The sequence below is a fragment of the Tamandua tetradactyla genome, chromosome X (genome assembly GCF_023851605.1).
Source record: "Tamandua tetradactyla isolate mTamTet1 chromosome X, mTamTet1.pri, whole genome shotgun sequence".
Classification (NCBI taxonomy): Eukaryota; Metazoa; Chordata; class Mammalia; order Pilosa; family Myrmecophagidae; genus Tamandua; species Tamandua tetradactyla.
In genome coordinates, this window is record NC_135353.1 from 116,956,664 (window position 1) to 116,970,621 (window position 13,958).

Here is a 13,958-nt window from a genome sequence, read left to right on the forward strand (position 1 = left end):
TTTTCCTGACAAAGTACTTGGATATAAAGTACAAAGTACTTTTGGATATACTAAATTGGAATGATACAGAGAAGATTAGGATGGCTCTTGTGCAAGGAGGACACACAAATTCTCGACGTGGTGTTTCATGTGTTTAGAAACAAAAGAGCAAATACTGTATGATCTCATTTAGAAAATACTCATAAGAAAACCGGGGCTTAGATTTTAAGCTCTTATTGCAGTCACATTTAGTCTGCAGTGGGAGTTGTTATTTCTGGATTTTGAGGGGCTGTTTTATTATGTATAATCTGGTATTTAGAGATAAGAATGAAGCCAGTCAGGTCCGGATTAAGGTAATTCAGAACACCGGAATAAGGAAGACATTGTCTCTATTTTAGAACCGCACCTACTCTTCGAGACCAAAAGAAGAAAGGTTTATTTTGTACAGAACCTAAATTTTCTGTAGCAGATAACCCAATTCGACCTGTGTGGATAGATCATTTAAACAATTGAAACACAGGGAACCCAGAATAAGTATCAGAGCCCTTAATCCTTTATAGTTTAATGTAATGTCTGGATACATCCCAGAGTATATTAAATACATAATCAGAAAGTATTGGCAAAGTCCCTTGAAGGATGGGAGAAAAAATATGGAACTATTAAACTTTACCGCTGGGGAAACCCTGTATACTATGTCAAACATTAGGAACACTCAAATCAATGGGTCAAGTCCTTGATCTTGAGGCTTGCTCTTGTGAAGCTTATGTATTTAGAGAAGAAGCTTAGACTATCTATAGGTATGCATAAGAGTCACCTCCAGAGGACCACTTTAGTTGCTCAGATGTGGCCTCTATATCCCTAAGCCCAACTCTGCAAGTGAAACCATTGCTCTTCCCCCGCATGGGACATGACATTCAGGGGTGAAAGTGTCCCTGATGGCATGGAAGATGACTCCCAGGGATAAGGCTGGCCCTGGCACTATGGGATCAACAATGCCATCCTGACCAAAAGGGGGAAAAGAAGTATAACAAATAAGGCATCAGTGGCTGAGAGAGTTCAAAAAGAGTCAAGAGGCTACCCTGGAGGTCACTCTTACGCAAGCTTCAGTTAGACATTGCTACATATCATAATTTGCCAAACCTCAACCAAAACCATTCTTGCCAATGCTAAAGAACACCTAGGGTGTTATATAAGATTCTACAAAGGTTCCACGTACCAGGGTAACTTTCCAGAAACCTACAACCTCCAGATGGGTGCCTGGATCAGAGAAGTCCTGAAATGCAGAGGGCCAGTCTCTCCAGAACATCAACTAGTTCCATCCCCCATCCCATTGCATCGCAACCCCCCTTATAAAGTGAAAAAGTTGGAGTGGGCATATCCCAAATACTCCTAAAGAGTGAAAGAAAGGTCAAAGGTGATGGTGGAGCTATATAGAGAATGTCGGATTTAACAAATGAGTATGAGTGCTGAATCGTGATACTGATATTTCTTTTAGTCTCCAGTATCTTAGAGCAGCTAGAAAGAAAAACCTAAAATTGTGGAATTGTAACCCATACGAAACTCTGAAAACTGTTCTACAACTAATGGTTGTGCTGTGCTTTGAAATTTATCGCTTCTTTGTATATATGTTATTTTTCACAAAAAAGAAAAAGAGAGGGAAGAGTACAACAGAGAAGATAGGATTTAACAAGCCATTATTTCTGCTGAATCATATTTCTTTTGGTCTCCAGTGTCTTGGAGTAGATAGAAGAAAAAATGAAAAAATTGTGGAACTGTAACCCATACCAAACTTTAAAATCTGTTCTATAATTACTTGTTAAAATGTACTTGGAAATTTATTGCTTTTTATATATCTGTTATACTTCACAATAAAAAAAACATTTAAAAGTTTGATGATCTTAGCTCTAATGTTAGGTGTTTGATCCATTTTCAGATAATTTTTGTGTAAGGTATGAGATAGGGGTCCTCTTTCATTCTTTTGGGTATGGATATCCAGTTCTCAAAGAACCATTTGTTGAAGAGGCTGCTCTGTCCCAGTGACTGGACTTGGCTGCCTTAACACAAATCCATTATCTGTAGGTGAGATGGTATATTTGTGAACAATCAGCTCGATTCCATTGGGAGATTCCCTTTTTACCAAGAAAGTAATCAAACTTCGAGAACACCTCATAGTTTTCAAAAGATAAAATTTTCGTGGTCTAAATGAAGGATGCAAAAATGAGGAATTACCCAAGAATATTATGATGACCATCATTTTACAGATAAGAAAACTGAGCCACAGAGAGATTAACCTGCCCAAAGTCACACAGGGAGTAAGTGGTGGATCCTTGATTTGAATCCAGGAATCCTGGCTTATCCCCTCCCTGCTGGGCGGCCATGCACTGATGATTTCCAGATCCATATATCCAGCGCAATCATCACTCTTAAACTACAGACCTTTTGGTGTAACTGACAGTCCCACAGGCAGATTGCACTGAAGAAGTCCACGGTACCCTCCCGGGAAGGGGAGATGACTTCAGAGAAGGGAAGCGTTAGAGAAACTGGGTTCCAAAGGCCCTACCCCCATCCCATGGAGGGGCAGAGGGGCTAGAGGATGGAGAAAGGGGTAGTAATAGTGAAGGTTGGAAGCTATTACATATCCCAGAAAAGCCATGTCCTTTAATCCTCATTCAATATTGCTGGGTGGGATCTTTTTTATTGTTTCCATGGAGATGTAACCCACCCAATTGTTGGTGGTAACTTTTGATTAGTTGGTTTCCATGCAGATGTTTCCACCCATTCAAGGTGGGGTTGCTTACTGGAGCCCTTTAAGAGGGAACTGTTTTTGAACAAACTTGAGAACCAACAGAGGCCACACAGACAGAGACGTTTGGAGACTCATAAAGAAAACACCCAGGGGAAGCCGTTGAAGAAGCCTGGAGAGAAAGCTAGCATACGTTGCCATGTGCCGTTCCAACTGAGAGAGAAACCCTGAACCTCATTGGCCTTCTTGAATCAAGGTTTTTATCCCTGGATATCTTAGTTTGACATTTTTATAACCTTGCCTTAATTTGGACATTTTCACTGTCACAGCACTGTAAACTTGCAACTTAATAAATTCTCATTTTTAAAAATGAACTTTATATTTATTTAATGAACAGTACATTTTCTTTAGTGAGCATATAATAAGATGATATATAGCTAATCCACATTTTTATTAGCTAGCTTTTAAAAATTTATAAATAAAACCAATCAACATATAACATGAACATTCCTAACGTATGAACATTCCATACTTGGTGTGCAATCAGTGGCTCACAATATCATCACATAGTTGTATATTCATCACCGTGATCATTTCTGAGAACATTATACATCACTCTAGAAAAAGAAATAAAAAGAAAAAAGAAAAAACTCATACATAGCATACTCCTTACCCCTCCCTCTCATTCACCACTAGTGTTTCCCTCTACCCATAAATTCCCCTTTTTAAAAGTCATTCTGTTTCTTGTATATTGCAGTTTGACAGCTTTTGCAAACTAAAACAGTGGTGATGTGGGAAGATGGGTTTCTCAGCCAGGCAGGATTTTGATGTTATTCCTATTCGAGTGCATACACGTGATAATAAACACCTGTTACTTTGAGTTTATTTCTTCACTTTTATTTAGCATTGGAAGTGCACGCTACTTCAAGAAAATACACAAAGCTTATATGTAAACACAAGGGGATACATGCTTAGTAGACAAAATCCCATCCTACCTAAGGAGTACCTGGCAGTAAACCAGCACTCTGCTGTATATGATGAGCACGTGCTCCGATACTGAATGAAAGCAAACTTAATCATTTTTATAAATTATCTTCATTCTCATATTACAGTTGAAGTCAGCTGAGGCACAGAGAGGTTACTGTAACTCCCCAAACTCACTCATTTGGAAAGTGGTAGAGGCATACAGGCAACTAAATACTAAATGCATCCACAGCGGAGCTCATTCACCCGCACTTGGCACACACCTGCACCTCCTCTATGGTCCCTAACCCAGCTGCTTAGGCCAGAGATCTTTAAAGCCATCCCTGATTCCTCCCTCTGCCTCCCCACGCCCCACTATCACCATGTCTATTTCCTAAATATTTCTACTAAGATTTTTAAGCTGATTTCTCTTCCTCACACAGTCAGATCTCTAGTCCAGGTCACCCTCATCTCTCTCTTGGACAACCACGACTTCAAAGCTGGTCCTGCTGCCACCAGCCTTGACCTGTCCCCCCAATACTCCATTCCACGGCCTGAGGGACCTTTCTTAAATCCTCATCCACTGGGTCATGTCCCTCCTGCCCCAAACTCTGCAGGGGCTGCCTGCTGCTCTTAGGGTAACATCCGGGCCCCTGGACTAGGGCCTTGAGGCCCTGCTCACCCCAAAGCACCTCATCTGGAGCAGGCCCCTCCTTCTGTCCCACCCACACTCTGTGTTCCAGCCCATCTAAAGCCCCTCTGTTCCTCAGCCACCTTCCTCTCTCTCATTTCGACACCTCATAGGGCTTCTCGCTGTGTCTGGGGCACTTCTCCTCCCCCTTCATCTGCCTCATTCCTACTTCCCTTCAGCTCTCAGGTTAAGCAGAACATCTCTGTGGAGATAATCTAATCAAGTTTCCAACCTATGGTACTGAACAGGGATTAAAAGAAATGGCTACCTTGATGAGATGGATCAGGATTAAAACATGGCTTTTCTAGGGCACATAATCCTTTCAAATCGGCACGGGGATAAGGGGTAAAATGAATTGGGTAGATTGAAATACTAGTGGTAAATGAGAGGGAGGAGTAAGGCGTATGGGACGTATGGTGTTTTTTTTTCTTTTTATTTCTTTTTCTGGAGTGATGGCAATGTTCTAAAAATGATCATGGTGATGAATATACAACTATGTGATGATATTGTGAGCCACTGACTGTACACCATATATGGACTGTATGTGCGTGAGGATTTGTCAATAAAAAATATATTTTTAAAGCTATAGACAGCAAGGGTTTCACACATTTTCACTGTACCACTGTCGCGTTTGAGTGTGGAGTTTTGAATTGTAAAAGCAATTTTGGTACCGTGCAGGGATCCAGATTAAGGACAAGCCTCGCCATGGAGAAGAATAAGTGTAACATGGAAAGAATCTGTCTCTTTATGGCATCATTTACTCAGTAGATTAATAGAACTTGGACTGCCCAACCTGTGGACTGTTTTTTTTTTGTGTTTTTTTTTTATTATTAATTAAAGAAAAAAAAAATTAACGCAACATTTAGAAATCATTCCATTCTACATATGCAATCAGTAATTCTTAACATCATCACATAGATGCATGATCATCATTTCTTAGTACATTTGCATCGATTTAGGAAAAGAACGAGCAAAACAACAGAAAAAGATATAGAATGTTAATATAGAGAAAAAATAAAACAATAATAATAGTAAAAAAAAGAAAAGGAAAAAGAAAAAAAAAGAAACAAACAGACAAACAAAAAAAAAACCTGTAGCTCAGATGCAACTTCATTCAGTGTTTTAACATGATTACTTTACAATTAGGTATTATTGTGCTGTCCATTTTTGAGTTTTTTTTTTATCTTTATTTTATTTTATTTTTTATTAATTAAAGAAAAAAAAAGAAATTAACCCAGCATTTAGAAATCATTCCATTCTACATATGCAATCAGTAATTCTTAATATCATCACATAGATGCATGATCATCATTTCTTAGTACATTTGCATCGATTTAGAAGAACTACCAAAACAACAGAAAAAGATATAGAATGTTAATATAGAGAAAAAAATAAAAATAATAATACTACAAAAAAAGACAAACGAACAGATAGACAAAAAAAAATCTATAGCTCAGATGCAGCTTCATTCAGTGTTTTAACATGATTACTTTACAATTAGTTATTATTGTGCTGTCCATTTTTGAGTTTTTGTATCTAGTCCTGTTGCACAGTCTGTATCCCTTCAGCTCCAATCACCCATTATCTTACCCTGTTTCTAACTCCTGCTGGACTCTGTTACCAATGATATATTCCAAGTTTATTCTCGAATGTCAGTTCACATCAGTGGAACCATACAGTATTTGTCCTTTAGTTTTTGGCTAGACTCACTCAGCATAATGTTCTCTAGGTCCATCCATGTTATTACATGCTTCATAAGTTTATCCTGTCTTAAAGCTGCATAATATTCCATCGTATGTATATACCACAGTTTGTTTAGCCACTCGTCTGTTGATGGACATTTTGGCTGTTTCCATCTCTTTGCAATTGTAAATAACGCTGCTATAAACATTGGTGTGCAAATGTCCGTTTGTGTCTTTGCCCTTAAGTCCTTTGAGTAGATACCTAGCAATGGTATTGCTGGGTCGTATGGCAATTCTATATTCAGCTTTTTGAGGAACCGCCAAACAGCCTTCCACAGTGGTTGCACCATTTGACATTCCCACCAACAGTGGATAAGTATGCCTCTTTCTCCGCATCCTCTTCAGCACTTGTCATTTTCTGTTTTGTTGATAATGGCCACTCTGGTGGGTGTGAGATGATATCTCATTGTGGTTTTGATTTGTATTTCTCTAATGGCCAGGGACATTGAGCATCTTTTCATGTGCCTTTTGGCCATTTGTATTTCCTCTTCTGAGAGGTATCTGTTCAAGTCTTTTTCCTATTTTGTAATTGGGTTGGCTGTCTTTTTGTTGTTGAGTTGGACAATCTCTTTATAAATTCTGGATACTAGACCTTTATCTGATATGTCGTTTCCAAATATTGTCTCCCATTGTGTAGGCTGTCTTTCTACTTTCTTGATGAAGTTCTTTGATGCACAAAAGTGTTTAATTTTGAGGAGCTCCCATTTCTTTCTTTCTTTCTTCAGTGCTCTTGCTTTAGGTTTAAGGTCCATAAAACCGCCTCCAATTGTAAGATTCATAAGATATCTCCCTACATTTTCCTCTAACTGTTTTATGGTCTTTGACCTAATGTTTAGATCTTTGATCCATTTTGAGTTAACTTTTCTATAGGGTGTGAGATATGGGTCTTCTTTCATTCTTTTGCATATGGATATCCAGTTCTCTAGGCACCATTTATTGAAGAGACTGTTCTGTCCCAGGTGAGTTGGCTTGACTGCCTTATCAAAGATCAAATGTCCATAGATGAGAGGGTCTATATCTGAGCACTCTATTCGATTCCATTGGTCAATATATCTATGTTTATGCCAATACTATGCTGTTTTGACCACTGTGGCTTCATAATATGCCTTAAAGTCAGGCAGCGTGAGACCTCCAGCTTCGTTTTTTTCCCTCAAGATACTTTTAGCAATTCGGGGCACCCTGCCCTTCCAGATAAATTTGCTTATTGGTTTTTCTATTTCTGAAAAATAAGTTGTTGGGATTTTGATTGGTATTGCATTGAATCTGTAAATCAATTTGCGTAGGATTGACATCTTAACTATATTTAGTCTTCCAATTCATGAACACGGTATGCCCTTCCATCTATTTAGGTCTTCTGTGATTTCTTTTAACAGTTTTTTGTAGTTTTCTTTATATAGGTTTTTTGTCTCTTTAGTTAAATTTATTCCTAGGTATTTTATTCATTTAGTTGCAATTGTAAATGGGATTCGTTTCTTGATTTCCCCCTCCGCTTGTTCATTGCTAGTGTATAGAAATGCTACAGATTTTTGAATGTTGATTTTGTAACCTGCTACTTTGCTGTACTCATTTATTAGCTCTAGTAGTTTTGTTGTGGATTTTTCCGGGTTTTCGATGTATAGTATCATATCGTCTGCAAACAGTGATAGTTTTACTTCTTCCTTTCCAATTTTGATGCCTTGTATTTCTTTTTCTTGTCTAATTGCTCTGGCTAGAACCTCCAACACAATGTTGAATAATAGTGGTGATAGTGGACATCCTTGTCTGGTTCCTGATCTTAGGGGGAAAGTTTTCAATTTTTCCCCATTGAGGATGATATTAGCTGTGGGTTTTTCATATATTCCCTCTATCATTTTAAGGAAGTTCCCTTGTATCCCTATCCTTTGAAGTGTTTTCAACAGGAAAGGATGTTGAATCTTATCAAATGCCTTCTCTGCATGAATTGAGATGATCATGTGATTTTTCTGCTTTGATTTGTTGATATGGTGTATTACATTAATTGATTTTCTTATGTTGAACCATCCTTGCATACCTGGGATGCATCCTACTTGGTCATGATGTATAGTTTTTTTAATGTGTTGTTGGATACGATTTGCTAGAATTTTATTGAGGATTTTTGCATCTATATTCATTAGAGAGATTGGCCTGTAGTTTTCTTTTTTTGTAATATCTTTGCCTGGTTTTGGTATGAGTGTGATGTTGGCTTCATAGAATGAATTAGGTAGTTTTCCCTCCGCTTCGATTTTTTTGAAGAGTTTGAGGAGAGTTGGTACTAATTCTTTCTGGAATGTTTGATAGAATTCAGATGTGAAGCCGTCTGGTCCTGGACTTTTCTTTTTAGGAAGCTTTTTAATGACTGATTCAATTTCTTTACTTATGATTGGTTTGTTGAGGTCATCTGTTTCTTCTTGAGTCAAAGTTGGTTGTTCATGTCTTTCCAGGAACCCGTCCATTTCATCTAAATTGTTGTATTTATTAGCATAAAGTTGTTCATGGTATCCTGTTATTACCTCCTTTATTTCTGTGAGGTCAGTGGTTATGTCTCCTCTTCCATTTCTGATCTTATTTATTTGCATCCTCTCTCTTCTTCTTTTTGTCAATCTTGCTAAGGGCCCATCAATCTTATTGATTTTCTCATAGATCCAACTTCTCTTCTTATTGATTTTCTCTATTGTTTTCATGTTTTCAATTTCATTTATTTCTGCTCTAATCTTTGTTATTTCTTTCCTTTTGCTTGCTTTGGGATTAGTTTGCTGTTCTTTCTCCAGTTCTTCCAAGTGGACAGTTAATTCCTGCATTTTTGCCTTTTCTTCTTTTCTGATATAGGCATTTAGGGCAATAAATTTCCCTCTTAGCACTGCCTTTGCTGCATCCCATAAGTTTTGAAATGTTGTGTTTTCATTTTCATTCACCTCGAGGTATTTACTAATTTCTCTTGCAATTTCTTCTGTGACTCACTTGTTGTTTAAGAGTGTGTTGTTGAGCCTCCACGTATTTGTGAATTTTCTGGCACTCCGCCTATTATTGATTTCCAACTTCATTCCTTTATGATCTGAGAAAGTGTTGTGTATGATTTCAATCTTTTTAAATTTGTTAAGACTTGCTTTGTGACCCAGCATATGGTCTATCTTTGAGAATGATCCATGAGCACTTGAGAAAAAGGTGTATCGTGCTGTTGTGGGATGCAGTGTCCTATAAATGTCTGTTAAGTCTAGCTCATTTATAGTAATATTCAGATTCTTTATTTCTTTATTGATCCTCTGTCTAGATGTTCTGTCCATTGATGAGAGTGGTGAATTGAAGTCTCCAACTATTATGGTATATGTGTCTATTTCCCTTTTCAGTGTTTGCAGTGTATTCCTCACGTATTTTGGGGCATTCTGGTTCGGTGCGTAAATATTGATGCTTGTTATGTCTTCTTGTTTAATTGTTTTATTAGTAGATAGTGTCCTTCTTTGTCTCTTTTAACTGTTTTACATTTGAAGTCTAATTTGTTGGATATTAGTATAGCTACTCCTGCTCTTTTCTGGTTTTATTTGCATGAAATATCTTTTCCCAACCTTTCACTTTCAACCTATGTTTATCTTTGTGTCTAAGATGTGTTTCCTGTAGACAGCATATAGAAGGATCCTGTTTTTTAATCCATTCTGCCAATCTATGTCTTTTGATTGGGGAATTCAGTCCATTAACATTAAGTGTCATTAGTGTTTGGATAATGTTTTCCTCTAACATTTTGCCTTTTGTGTTATATATATCATATCTGATTTTCCTTCTCTCTACACTCTTCTCCATACCTCTCTCTTCTGTCTTTTCGTATCTGACTCTAGTGCTCCCTTTAGTATTTCTTGCAGAGCTGGTCTCTTGGTCACAAATTCTCTCAGTGACTTTTTGTCTGAAAATGTTTTAATTTCTCCCTCATTTTTGAAGGATAATTTTGCTGGATATAGAAGTCTTGGTTGGCAGTTTTTCTCTTTTAGTGATTTAAATATATCATCCCACTGTCTTCCAGCTTCCATGGTTTCTGCTGAGAAATCTACACATAGTCTTATTGGGCTTCCCTTGTATTTGATGGATTGTTTTTCTCTTGCTGCTTTCAAGATCCTCTCTTTCTCTTTGACCTCTGACATTCTAACTAGTAAGTGTCTTGGAGACCGCCTGTTTGGGTCTGTTCTCTTTGGGTTGCGCTGCACTTCTTGGATCTGTAATTTTAGGTCTTTCATAAGAGTTGGGAAATTTTCAGTGATAATTTCTTCCATTAGTTTTTCTCCTCCTTTTCCCTTCTCTTCTCTTTCTGGGACACCCACAACACGTATATTTGTGTGCTTCATATTATCATTCAGTTCCCTGATCCCCTGCTCAAAATTTTCCATTCTTTTCCCAATAGTTTCTGTTTCTTTTTGGAATTCAGATGTTCCATCCTCCAGTTCACTAATTCTAGCTTCTGTCTCTTTAAATCTACCATTGTAGGTATCCATTGTTTTTTCCATCTTTTCTACTTTGTCCTTCAATCCCATACGTTCTGCGATTTGTTGTTTCAGACTTTCTATTTCTTCTTTTTGTTCAGCCCATGTCTTCTTCATATCCTCCCTCAATTTATTGATTTGGTTTTTGAAGAGGTTTTCCATTTCTGTTCGTATATTCAGAATTAGTTGTCTCAGCTCCTGTATCTCATTTGAACTATTGGTTTGTTTCTTTGACTGGGCCATATCTTCAGTTTTCCTGGCATGAGCCATTATTTTTTGCTGGCATCTGGGCATTTAATCAGATTTCCCTGGGTGTGGGACCCAGCACGTTGAAAGATTTTCCTGTGAAATCTCTGGGTTCTGTTTTTCTTATCCTGCGCAGTATGTGGCGCTCGTCTGTCTGCGGGTCCCACCAGTAAAAGATGCTGTGGCTCCTTTAACTTTCGAAGACTCTCGCTCTGGGGGAGGGTCGCCAGCCGAAGCGGCTTGGGGGAGTGCCGATCCAAATCTCCCAGCCGGCCCGGGAGTCCACGTGTGTGGGGGGGCTCCGGCCTCCGCGGCTTGGGGGAGTGCCGATCCCAATCTCCCAGCCAGTCAGGGAAGGAGGGAGGGAGGGGCGCCGGCCACCGCGGCTTGGGGGAGTGCTGATTCAAATCTCCTAGCCGGCCCGGGAATCCGCGCTTGGGGGGGCGCCGGCTTCCGCGGCTTGGGGGAGTGCCGATCCAAATCTCCCAACCGGCCCGGGAAGCCAAGCGTGGCGGGGGGCGTCAGCTTCCGCGGCTTGGGGGAGTGCCGATCCAAAGTTCCCAGCCGGACCGGGAAGCCACGTGTGTGGAAGGGACTCTGGTCGCCGGCCTCCGCGGCTTGGGGGATCTCCGATCCAAATCTCCCAGCCGGCCCGGGAGGCCGCGCGTGGAGGGGGGGCGCCGGCCACCGCGGCTTGAGGGGACCACCCGTCCAGTTCTCCCAGCTGGCCCGGGAAGGAGGGAGGAAGGGATTCCGGCCGCCTACCACCCCGGCCCAGGGAAGCCCGCGCCCCTCGGCGATCTCACTGGAGCGGGTTCTCCTAGCCAGTCAGCCATTCCAGAATGGGGTACGCTGTCCCCTTGGTCTCCGTCGTGGGCCCGGGAGCTGCCCTGCATCGCTTCCACTTCCCCAGCAGCTGCTCTGGAGGAGGAACCAAGACCTGCGCGTCCCACTAAGCCGCCATCCTCTCTGGAAGTCTGTTTTTTTTTTAATTAGAAATTTTTTTTAAAAATACCGAAGCACACCTAACAAACTCAAACATTCTTAACTTTTTATCATTTTGTTCTACATATATAATCAGTAATTCACAGTATCATCACATAGTTGTAAATTTATCATCATGATCATTTCTTGGAACATTTGCATCTATTCAGAGAAAGAAATAAAAAGAAAACAAAAAAATTCATATATACCATACCCCTTACCCCTCCCTCTCATTGATCATTAGCATTTCAATCTAAATTTATTTTAATATTTGTTCCCCCTATTATTTATTTTTATTTCATATATTTTACTCATCTGTTGATTAGGTAGATAAAAGGAGCATCAGACACAAGGTTTTCACAATCACACAGTCACATTGTAAAAGCTATATCATTATACAAATATCATCAAGAAACATGGCTACTGGAACACAGCTTTACATTTTCAGGCAGTTCCCTCCAGCCTCTCCATTACATCTTGACTAACAAGGTGATATCGATTTAATGCGTAAGACTAACCTCCAGGATAACCTCTCGACTCTGGAATCTCTCAGCCATTGACTTTATTTTGTCTCATTTCACTCTTCCACCTTTTGGTCGAGAAGGTTTTCTCAATCCCTTGATGCTGAGTCTCAGCTCATTCTAGGATTTCTGTCCCATGTTGCCAGGAAAGTCTATACTCCTGGGAGTCATGTCCCATGTAGACAGGGGGAGGGTAGTGAGTTTGCTTGTCATGTTGGCTGAGAGAGAGATCAAATCTGAGCTACAAAAGAGGTTCTCTTGGGGGTCACTATTAGGCCTAATTTTAAGTAGGCTTAGCCTATCCTTTGTGGGGTTAAGTTTCATATGAACAAACCCCAAGATTGGGGGCTCAGCTTATAGTTCTGATTGTCTGCACTGCTTGTGAGAATATCAAGAATTCAACTTGGGGAAGTTGGATTTCTCCCTGTTCTCACCATTTCCCTAAGGGGACTTTGCAAATACTTTTTTATTCACTGTTCAAATCACTCTGGGATTTATCAGAGCATCACTCTGGACAAATCAACAAAATCTCATGCCCTACCCCAGGTTCCATGTTCAATTAAGCTATCCACATAAGTTATATTAGGAAATGCACTATGTGGACTGTGTTTTAAGGAGAAAATTATTCCTTAGAAGTGAAAGTATCATCCAGATGTTCTGTTATGAGCAGATACTCACTGAGCCATCCTCCCTCTGCACGTGGGTTGATTTCTGGTCCTTGTGAGTCATCAGGGACAGAATCAGCTTCCTGCCCACTGCGTGGGACTGCCATGGTTTGAAGCTGTTATGGACCCCAGAAAGGCCATGTTCTTTCAATCCATTCCTGTGAGTGGAAACCTAGTGGGCGTGGGACCTTTTGATTAGGTTATTTCGATGGAGATGTGACTCACCTCATCAGAGTGTGTCTTGATCATGTTGCTGTTGGCCTTTATAAGAGGATAAAATACATCTAGAAGCACAGACAAGAAATTAAGAGAAGCTCATAGAAAAAACCTGGGAGAGGTAGGAGACCACAGAGGTTCAGAGAGGAAACCACTGGAACCAGAAGCTGAAAGCAATGAAATCCAGGAGGGAAGGACCAGTATGCTCCGGCCATGTGCTTTACCAAGTGACAGAGGTGTCCAGGATGCCAGCAGCATGTCTTCAGTGTCCAGGTATCATCTTGTTGATGCCTTGAGTTGGACGTTTTCATGGACTAAGAACTGCAAATTGTAAGTTAATAAATGCAGAGTGTAAAAGCCAATGGATTTCTTGTATACTGCATTCCGGCAGCTTTAGCAAACTGAAACAGGATCCTCCCTGAGAATCTGAAGACACCTTCACCCATTCCTTACGTGTACTCATCAAGTGCCATCAACCTTGGCACAAACTATGTTAGTTCCTACAACATCTAATGGAGTGAACCTATTGCTAGTAATACCTGGTAGAGCCAGATCTGCGAGGATTAAATTCATTCACTACAGCCCCTTATTTTAACCCCTCTAAGCATGGCACGCCTAAGTGAGAAATGAAGTCTGCACCTTGGATCCGTGACAGCAACAAAAACAAATGATGGAAACAGCACCAATTTCGCCTCCACTGCCCCAACCCCCCATCCTTGGCTTGAGGGGTAGAGGAGACTCCCAGGGA

General features: G+C 40.1%; 1 non-coding gene and 1 pseudogene across 2 annotated transcripts in view; both read left to right on the plus strand.

Annotated features, from left to right (window-relative positions):
• Positions 1–13,958, plus strand: part of LOC143671118 (cleavage and polyadenylation specificity factor subunit 7-like) — a 408,209-nt pseudogene that overhangs the window by 53,159 nt on the left and 341,092 nt on the right. The window lies entirely within an intron of this gene.
• LOC143672328 (U6 spliceosomal RNA) lies at positions 31–135 on the plus strand. The gene has a single exon (XR_013169787.1). It is a non-coding gene; the product is annotated as a U6 spliceosomal RNA (small nuclear RNA).